The sequence below is a fragment of the Anastrepha obliqua genome, chromosome 2 (genome assembly GCF_027943255.1).
Source record: "Anastrepha obliqua isolate idAnaObli1 chromosome 2, idAnaObli1_1.0, whole genome shotgun sequence".
Classification (NCBI taxonomy): domain Eukaryota; kingdom Metazoa; phylum Arthropoda; class Insecta; order Diptera; family Tephritidae; genus Anastrepha; species Anastrepha obliqua.
The window spans coordinates 53,454,318-53,465,348 of NC_072893.1; positions in this window are offsets into that span (position 1 = coordinate 53,454,318).

Below are 11,031 nucleotides of genomic sequence, written 5' to 3' on the forward strand. Positions count from 1 at the left end.
CAACGGCTTCAGTTCAAAATGAACCTTATTTTGTACAAAGATCTTGGCCTATACCTTTACAGGAGTAAATTAACTCACGAAAAGCCGTTCTTTGACGATTTAAGACGCCGAAATTTCTTCGATTGGGCGTTTCTAAATTTAAATTATATCCATATTGGAAAACCCTGCATAATAACTTAGTTCACAATAGAAGCTTTGCCAGCCGCGAAATACTCAAGTCAACTTGTTTCTAATAGTTTTGAGAAAAAAATATTTCAGTCCCACCTATGGATTAAGTCCATTTTACTACTTTCTAAAAATAGGCAGTTGGAGTAGATGGCGCGAATACATAGCCTCTGCGTCCCAAATGTGTCTCTTGCTTGAAATAAACGAGGCTCTGATGATTGCACAAAAATGGGTGAAACCTTATCACCTAACACAGAACAAATGCCGTCGCCACCCAGTCAACTAGATTCCTGTCCAGCGGATCCACTGGCAGCCCCAGCAACAGAAACAGCTATCCATTTTACATCTTCCGACGGCGGGGTAGTAGTATTGGAATTTGTTGTGACAGTCAAGCTGGTCTAAGAGCCCTTGCTAACCCAAGCTACTCTTCAAAACTAGTCGGTGAATGTAGTACAAAACTCAGCTGTGCAGCAAAACACAACAAAGTTTGTTTTACTTGGATACCTGGACTTTGTGGTATTACAGGGAACGAGTTGGCAGATAAACTGGCTAATGAAGGCACTGCAAGCATACCACTGCCTGGAACCCTTTCTAAGTCAATCAATTCTGCATCGATTAAACTATGATTTGGCGACTTCATGCGAGACACCCATAAAAGACAGTCTTAGTTGTCTCTCCTAGTCTTAGTTGGCCTCTTGTAAGGTAGCTAAGTGCTTTGTGAAAGAACCAAATAGGAAATTAGCGTTCTTTCCTCTAAAACTTAATAGGAAGGACCTGAGAGTACTGGTGGTTTTAATCACAGGGCACAACGCCTGTGATCAGCATAAAGCTATCATGGGAATCGTTGATGACCCAATATGCCTATCCTGTCCCGAGAATGAGGGCACAGCAGAGCATTTTCTCAGTGGCTATCCGGCGTTTTCTGGAATCAGACTGTTGGGCTGCGATGTACTAGGTTAGGTTAGGTTAGCTAGGGCAGCCACACTTGGATAAATAATATATTAAAAATTCGTCCGTTGTGGTGCCATACATGGGAGAGGAGAAAGGAGAAGGAAAGGAAGAAGGAGCCTTGGTTATAGAGATGATGATGACCATACATTTTACGACGACGACGACGGTGGCTGATTTGCGTTCGTAGTTAGCCGCAACAAGCTACTGATGAACTTCACGAAATTTATGGTATTTACACCGGGCGTAGCGAAAAAGTGAGAGCCCAGATGTTTAAGTCTTTGCCAGACGATAGCAGGGTAGCTGAGAAGAAGGTGTTGCGATGATTTCACCTCGTCCTCCAGACAGTTTCTGCAGAATGGATTTGAGGCAATCCCAAGTCTCACGGCATGCACACCTAACGGACAATGTCCGGTAAGGATGCCCACCAAATTCGAGAGCTGGGACTTTGTTAGCCTTAGGAGTTCCCTTGAGCGTCTCCGATCTACCCGTGGCCAGAAGGATGTAGCGACCTTGCACGCTTGCGCACTAGCCCAGCGCTCGCTGAGTTGACTCGAGGCCCATCTTTCCAAGAGCAGACCACAGGTTCTCAGGGGAACCCCAATTCTCTCATTTCGCGACGAAACTGTCTCCAAAGTTCCCTGTCTAGCCAGCTCATCAGCCCAGCAGTTTCCCTCTATGCCGCTGAGACCGGCACTGCGATGTACTAAGTATCATACTCCTCCTCTTCCGAATCCCTTAAAAGTCTTCAATGAATCCAAAAGATTAGCGGTACAGTGACCTCAAAGCAGTTTTTCCGACTTACCATCCATACTGCATCTATTCTGACTCTCTACTCTTTCTACTGTAATCTATTCGGGTGTATTACAATGGTCTTCCTGACTGAGTGCTTGGACTTGTCCAACCCCCCACGAATCTAATCTAATAGGATCTAATTTTATATCTTCCGATTACTGCAACTGCAATGTGGCCGCCCTTTGCTCCTCGCTGGAACTTTAGAATGTATATCCGTATGTGAATTACGCAGCTCACACTCTCCTCTCTCTGTATACGATCACAGTCCTAAAATTGAGTCGAGCAGAGTACAGCGCCATCAAAAAATCCGCAATTTTACTAAAACAAATCGAGAAAATCAATTGAAGTCGATGGCTTATGAGCGTCTGATGGAGACATTACATGGCCGAGTGCAATGCTACGAATACAAATAAACATACACCCACACTTATAGGACCAAGTTTATTACACGCATACATACAAACGTACGAATGTGCATTGTAAATATTATAAATAACTATATGCACATACATAAATAAAGTAAACAACACACAGGACACACACACACACAACTACATGAACAAGTGACTGGCCTCAGCGCACGCACACTACTTAAAACGGCGTAATGCTGAAATTCTATATTCCTTGCGAGTTTGTTTTGTTTTATTTTATTTTGTTTTGGATTTTCATCGGTGCTTTTTGTTTTCATTTGAATTTTCGTTGTTTGCTCAATAAAATCGAAATGTGCCGCCTGTCTGCCTACCCAGCAGCCCAACCACCCTCGTAAAAGTGTTTGTGTTTGTGTTACGCCAACGCAGCCGCCCGAAAGTGACCTCTCACCCGACAGCGTGGCGGCAGGAGGTTGGCGGGTGTTAGACGCTCCCAATAGCCATATGCTGCTAAGCTCAACGCCCGCATTCATCCCACCAAGAATGCCGAGCCACTCGAAGGCATACCACCCAACAATTCACGCGAAATCGGCAAATGCCCAAAATCAGTTTTGCAGACAGACAGACATGCAATGCCGGGTCTTCGTACTACTCTACTTTACTGCTCCTACTACAAATTGCGTGCTTTTTGTTGGCCGTTTGGCGTTGCCAAGGGTTTCCTTTGTTGTGCCGCGTACGACGAAGGCGGCCTCACAACACCACGCAGCCTATCTCTACTGCTATGGCGACCCGCCGCCCCCCATCGTGCGCGCTTAGCCGCAAAACAGGACGTTTGCTTGAGTTGTGTTGGTTTGATGTGTTTTGTTTACTTATTTCCTTTGGTATCGAATGAATCGGTTTCCTTTTTTGTTTTGCTCGTTTTGTTCGTTACATTGCTGTTTGGTTCGTTGTAAGGACTCTGCAAGAGAGAGAGAGTATGGCAGTACAGTTATAGAGAGAGAGAGAGCGGGAGCGCAAACGAAAGCGAAGGCGAGCGCACTAGGCAACGCAATATGAAAGAGAGTGTTGTTGTTGTTTTTATTGCTTATTTACATTCTCAAAATTTTGTGCGCTGTAGCTCTTTACTTGCTCGACTCCTGTTGCAGCATGCATGCATTTGTGTTGTAACTCGATGTGAGTGCATGTAGGTTGCACGCAACATGTTGCGAGCCGTTGCTGCACTCGGTTGTGGTTCGATGCTGTTGTCGCAACCTTGCACGCGTCAATGCAGTGGCAAATGTCCTTTGACTCCAACGTTAATTGCCCCCACGCGCTTTCGCATGCACGCATACATAGCTGCATGAATGCATGTGTGTGTGTGTGCGTGTGTATGTGCAATTGTTCGTGCGCTTACAAGCAGAAATAAAAATTGACTATGCGATGTTGACGCTAACTTTTTGTAATATTTTTTTTGGTTTTTGTTTTTTTTTGTTGGTTATCATATTTTTCGGAGCGGCTTACAGTTTCTTACACTTTTTTTTGACTGAACCCAAATATGTAAGTGTGCAATATAATAGCAGTTTTATACTTATGTATGTATGCATGTATGTGTATGCACCTACACCCATACACATGCACTTGTCGTCATATTTGTGTTGCTTGTTGTTGTTGTTTGCCAGCGAGCGGTTATTTGTCATAATCCCTTGCCAGTGCGTGTGCACATATAAATTTCACTTTGCACTCCTCTTAACATATTCCTGGCGCATTCGGCGTCATCCTCGATGGATTCGACGGGTTTCTTCGCAATTTTTTTTTTTTTTTTGTGTTCTTGTTATTACTTTCAGTTCTTGCTTTGTAGCTCCGTTTACTCATGCACGCATATACTTAAGCATTTTCATGGTTGTCGAAAAGGCAAAAATTAAGCACGAGTGTCCTTACGAAAATGTTAATGAACTCATTTCGTTTGCAGTCGCAGTTTCGTGTGTTCGCCTTTTATTTTATTTCTTTGTTTTTTGGTTTTTGTGTTTGTTTTTTGTTGCGCTATTTTGATGTTTGCCTTGTGTGAAGTATTACAAGAACTTCAATGAGCCACTCGTGACAAAGTTTAATTGCACGAAAAAGGGCAGTAGAATTCTGTGCTTAAAGTGCATTTGCTGGGATTTGTTTGACTGCTAAGTTAACTTTAAGAAAGTTTTCAGCGAAGAAAAACAAGAATTAGCTTTATGCGTATAGAGTGAACAGACTTGATAGTTCAAATTAGCTGTGCAATTTGGTTACACGGCCGCAGTCGGGATTGTAGTATTGAGGTGCTAAACATATTTAAGGATATTTAAGGTACTGATTTTTTTTTTTTAAAGAAAATGAAAAAAAAAAAATTGTGTAATTTTTGTTTGTGTTGCCATACGCTGACATGCTTTCACCGCTGATCTCATTTCGCCTGCGCCGCGTGTGTCGATGTTGTAGTTTGCCAGCTGCACTTCGAGTTGGGCTTGTCTAGATGCTTCCCTGAGTTTTTTTTTTTATGGAGGTGGTACAAAGCAGTGAAAGCCGAAAAGTGTGAGACTTGCCTTTCGACTCGCCCACTAAAAACCCACCCCAGCCCCGTTTCCCTCCCACTGTGGGACAACCGTTAAGCATGACTTCGCGGAGACGTCAAACGTCGAGTATCACTTGACGGGAAGGGGAGCGGCCTATTGCCTCTTCATGAAGATCTGCGCTGTTGTTCAGCGCGACGCAGTTTGGAGATTACTATTTTTGCCATATTACATACAGCGGACCAATGTTCTTCTGACTCTAACATAATATCCACTAGGTTATCAACCGAAATTGGCTTCCCCACTCTAGTTCTTAATTCATCTCTTTCGAACACAAATCGCGAACAGACAAACAAAATATGTTCTGCGTCTTCTACAGCTGGTGCACAATGAGAACAGTACGGGTCGTCTTCGTGCTTAAACCTATACAGGGTTGCCATATTCGGACCCATCTGACAACCCTGTATCTTTTGGCAGAGACGTCCGCCTTGGAAGCGTCACTCCAAGCAGATTTTTACCATGGAACAGTACACGCCACGCGAGCGCTCCCAAATTGTTGAAATTTACATTCAACAAAAGAAGTCAATTGTGAAAACTCAACGTGCGTATAAAAAATGAAGTAATGTGAAAAGTGCGCCTTCTAAGAACACCATTAAGCGTTTGTACGAAAGGTTTTCGACTGGTGATGCTCTTTCTAATCCAAAGAGGCCAAATCAAAACCGACCAAGGCGTTCGGATGAGAATATTGCTCTTGTACGCGCCAGTGTTGAAACGTCGCCAAGGACATCCCAAAATCACCAAATGAGCATTGCTCGGACCACTTTACAACGAATTATCCGCATTGATTTGCATTCATTCCCGTATAAAATTCAATTGACGCAAAGATTGTTGCCTGCGGACAAGCCTCGTCGATTGGAATGGGCCCAAAGAGTCATCGAAATCCGTCGGGTAAATCGAATATGGGCAACCCAGTATAGATAGGATTTAAAACATCCATGTCCCGTCAGTATTTGGGTCAGATAATAGTCTAACTGTCCATCTTTACGGTTAACCCATTTGGCTATTAAGGGAATCAGACGGTACGTCTAGCGTCCGTTCAGGGACGAACTCCAATTTCCCTGCCATGAACGCAAGCTACGCCAGCGTTCATTAAATACCTGGGCGTAATAATCGACCCTAGGTTGAACTTCAGAGATCACCTATCATACGCGAGCAGCAAAGCGGCAGTGGCAGTAACAGCACTGACGCGCATAATGATGAACACTAGAGGCCCTAGGCTAAACAGTAGGAGACTACTTAATACCGTGGTCTCATCGATTTTGCTGTATGCAGCTCCAGCATGGGCGGTAGCAACTAACTGCAGCTCATAGGTAGGTGATTAGCCTGCCGCTACCAGTCCTCATCACGAGAATGTCACTGGACTGGAACCCGCAAGGGAGCAGAAGTCGCGGACGACCGAAAAGCATTGGAGAAGGTCGATGCTGCGCGAACTAGCAGATGCCGACATCTCTTGGGACTGTGCGAAAACAACAGCCCGTAACCGTGTACGATGGAAGAGTCTTGTCGAGGCCCTATGCTCCCGAGCGGAGTGAACAAGGGAACAAATTTTTTTTTGCTTGATGATTTCTTTTTGATCTTGATTTTTTTCACATAAACGCTTAGTATAAGTTGCTTAATGTTCGAATTTTTTCCAACGAAAATGCAGCCGGAAATGGGATGCCGTATTAAGTTAGATACGTTTTTTTTGCTTGGTGGTTTAATAATTTTAATAATATATTTTATTATAAAGGGTGGTTAAATTTCAAGGGCCGATGTTGAATGTGAACCACACCTAAACGTCAACGACACCGTTGGACCTCTTTCTTTGGGCTTATTTGAAAGAAAAGGTGAACGTCGATAAGCCAGCAACAATTCAAGAGCTAAAGGATGAGATAATTCGGCACATTAAAGGCACCTCAATTATGCCTCAGCGTCATTGAAAATTTGGAGCATCGGATGGAGGTGTGCCGCCGAGACCGCGTAATTGAGCTATACCAATATTATCATAGTAAAGAGAAATGAAACCGATGGGAGAGCGCCCATCTGCGGTTACATCGGCCGCATTACCTTTGGTGAGTGCTGCCTCCTGGTGGCCAATCGATGATTCAAATTCTCGCATGAACGGGCGATCAAATAAACCCTATCGTTTTGGGAGTTTACGAATTGCTCAATTTGAAGAATTCTCTCGTCAGAAAACACTATGTTCGGAAATTGACAGCTTTCGGCCAAGAGAAACAGCTCCTTCGCTCTCTCAAGTCTTACTTGCTGCTGTCTTGGTGGGAGATCATGCGCCTTTTCGATCTTGTAAGGCTTGACTTTGAGATCATTTTTCAGTATGCGGCGGATACTATGGGCAGATATTTTTAATTCTTTCGCCATTTGATTGGTACTTCGTCGGGGATTTCGCTCAAGTCGCTTCTTCACTTTTTGAACCATTTCACGTGACGTTGCAGACCACCTCCATGCCTCCATGACGTACCGCGATGCTAACGGTATCATTGTAAAGAGTAATGGTGCGATAAATAAAAACTTTATTTACTTTAAGGTGCTCGAGCTCACGAGCAATCGCTGGTTGTGATTTTCCAGCCAAATATAATGCAATCACACTATTACGTTTGAAATCCATTACTGATTTTCTTTTTTCGAATTTGTGATATGCTCTCTACTGAGTGCATTTTTTGCATCGTTCCAAATATGTTCTATTGGTCTTAAGTCACTCAAACTTAAGGCACTCGAACAACTCATTTCAGAACACTGAACAAATTCTCTTCGAAAAACTTGTTTGCCAGACGAGAAATGTGCTTCGGATCATTGTCTTGTTAAAATTTCCCAATAACCGGTGATTTCTCTTCCGCAAAAGTTGGCATTACATTTTGAAGTACCTGAATCTACCGCCCGACACCGTTCCATGGAGAGCAGCTCCACACTATTATTGAGCCTCCCCCGTGTTTTATGACTGGTGACAAGAGCTTGGGGTCGAATGTTGCACGTTTTGGCCGCCGCACGTATTTCCTACCATCCGGACCAACTCTATTTATTTCCGTTTCATCGCTGAATAACATATGGGGCCACTAATTTTGGGTCCAGGATATACCAAACTCAAATCGGCGTTGTCGTTGCGATGCTCTTACCAATGGCCTCTTCCGTGCCAGCCGACCGTAAAGTTTTGCTTCTGCCAATCGACGCACAACTGTTCTTTGGCTTTTCCAGGTGAACAAAAAAGTCTCGCTGGATGGCAGCAGCACTCTTCCTCTCTTGACAATCTAACAATCAGCCTATCAATCTGGCTATTAGTGTTTCGCGCTTTCTTCTTCTGGAAACGTTTTCTGCTGTTTCATTCACAGAAACATATTTGAAAGTATTGAAAACCATGTTTGTTGGCTAATACGGTCTTATACAACTCTATGACTGCTTTTCGAAGAGCTGGGGTGCATTCCCCCCTGGGACGCTACTGAATCGTTTCAACTAAAGTAGGAATACTTCAGATACTTAATTTTTTACTTACCTACCAGTTACAATATAAAAATGAAAACAATTCACTACATTTTGGTCGAAGTCCAAAAGGCCTTTTTGCTGTCAAAAACAGGGTGCGTCCGGAGCAGCATGGCTTCTTTCCAATGGCAGCACAGCAACAGTGTCTAATTTAGCTGTATTTTCGGATGTTTGTATCGCTGCCTTTCTAATCGTTCTTCAGCGAATTTCTCACAAAAATATCAGGGCCTCTACTGAAAATCAAAGCGAGCGCTTTAAGAAAAATATATAAATGCACGAATTTCCATAAAAGTTATTACAGCAAATGTATTCAAGCGCAAAAAGTACCGTTACGGCACCGTACTCGATAAAACACGTACATATTTGGCGCTAACGCACCGTTCTTAAATCTTTTTCAAAGGCTGTATGGCTGGAATTCACACTTTTGCATTGTTTTCCTAAAATAATCACTAACCGCTTCAATGGCAGCACAATTTCGGAATAATTCGGAAGATTAATAAATGGTCAACATGCCGTTTGGCAACATGTTTCAGCAACACTAACGCATTCCATCTCTGTTCTACAAACACTGGCATACACACACAACCACATACTCCATGCATTACATGACGCACCAACAAAAACAAACAAACGCATAAAGGCCTGCTTGCCTGCATTTACACACCCTGCCTACCTATGGCAGCCACCTTCGTGCAGCCTATTGCTCGCTACGCGTAGCAGTTCCAACAAAACAAAGTACAACAACAACGCACGTAATGCACATAATAAAAGTAGGCTGGGTTTACGGCGCCCCGGCCTAAAGATTTTGCCTGAATGCATACAAAAAAACAAAAAAGCAACAAACAACAACGCACACACACTAACAAAACCATGCATGGACACACGCACACTTGCACGTGAAGTTGTTGTTGTCGAATTGTGAGTATATGCTTGTGTTTCTGTGTTTATGGCAAGCAACAAGAGAATGCAATGCATTTTTTCTTCATTATTTGTCGACTACTTCTCTCTTCACTCTGCTGGATAATCACACAAACAAACACACACGCATACGCTCAGCCACTCAGGCACTATAGACGGCCTATATTGATGTTGTGTGCTTGTTGTTGCTGCTGTTACTGTTGCTGCTATTTACACAGATGCCATACGCGCCTGCAATGCGTTGGTGCAAGCGAGAGCCAACAACTACACATAGTGTACGTACGTATGCCCATCTATGCATATGCATGGAGGTGTCTACTCATAGGTACATATGGGAATAGTGAAATGTGCTCGTACAAATATATGTATACGGGTATGTACATATGTATGTACCAGCATAGTACGAAACCTCCATGCGGCGAGACGTATAATAGTGGCGTGTATGCCCATTGCAGATACGAATATCGCATGCTTTTAGCTATATGTACGTATGGATGTGTGTTTGTGTGTGTATGTGCATATTTACATTTCCACTTATGGTTGTTGTTGTTGCTGCCATTGGTCTACGTTGTTTTAGAGTTTTCGTATGCGAGCAAATTCTTCGAATGTGCAGCAGGTTAGCCAACTGACAATGGAGTTTGCTGCACGCTGGAGGAGGTGGATGTGTGTGGCACCAATTGGTCATTTCGGTCGAAACGATGAAAACAAGAGCACCAGGAAAAACAAGTCAATTTGGGTGTAAGCAAACGGACATATGCACATACATATTTATGTACAAAGGACTTTCTTGTTAATTTGTAATTTTATCTTTTGCTCATGCCTATATGTAGACGTGCATACATACATAAATACATTCATATATGTATGTACATATAAAGGCAGGAGGAAAGCACATGAATAAATTAAGGCTAGACTGTTTAACACATGGGCTAATAAGTCCCGGGCCTAACAAAGAAAACACGTTTTTGTTCTTTTTTGTTCACAATTAGCTTTATTCATCCACGTAATTTCCCTCAAAAAAAGCAATCATTTCAACGCCGCTCTGACTCACTTCAAATACCACTTTTGTAGAACGATTTATCTTTTGCCTCAAAGTAGATAAACCTCAGTTTAAGCGACAAACTCTTCATTCGCGCGAAATTTCTTACAGACGAGCATTTTTTTGTTTAAGTCTGCGAACAGCCAGTTGTCGCTGGGCGCCAACTCTGGCGACTACGGTGGATGTGGCAGCAACTCGAAGTTCAATTCAAGTAGTCCTGATTAACTTGTGACAAACTTCTTTTTGGTTAACCGCGATCAAACGCGGAACCCACTTTGATCAGAGCTTTCTCGTAGTCAAATGCTCACGCAATATAAAGCCAACGCGCCTTTTGATATCTTTGCGATGTCAGCTAGGTTAGGTTGTGAGTCGCAGGGGCTGGGCTACATTTCCCTCTCCATATTGAACCATCCTGAGCTTTTGACAAAGCGTAAAAGGTTGTTGATACCTAAAGTGTATAGATTATCTATATTCATTAAGAAGTAGGATCTTAAATACCGGTTCCTGCTTCTGGCTAGAGCCGGACATGTGCAAAAAAGGTGCTGAATTGTTTCCAACTCCTCCTCATTTCCGCAGCTACGACAGAAATCATGCGTGTAAACGTCTAATCTCCTTGCACGATTTCCTATGAGACAATGTCCTGTGAGGGCCTCTACTAAGGTCCTGATTTGAAATCTACTCAGTTTTATAATACTCTTGGACAGACGTAAATTTAACCTTGGCCACGTTTGCCTAGCAATTTCGCAGGTGTTAG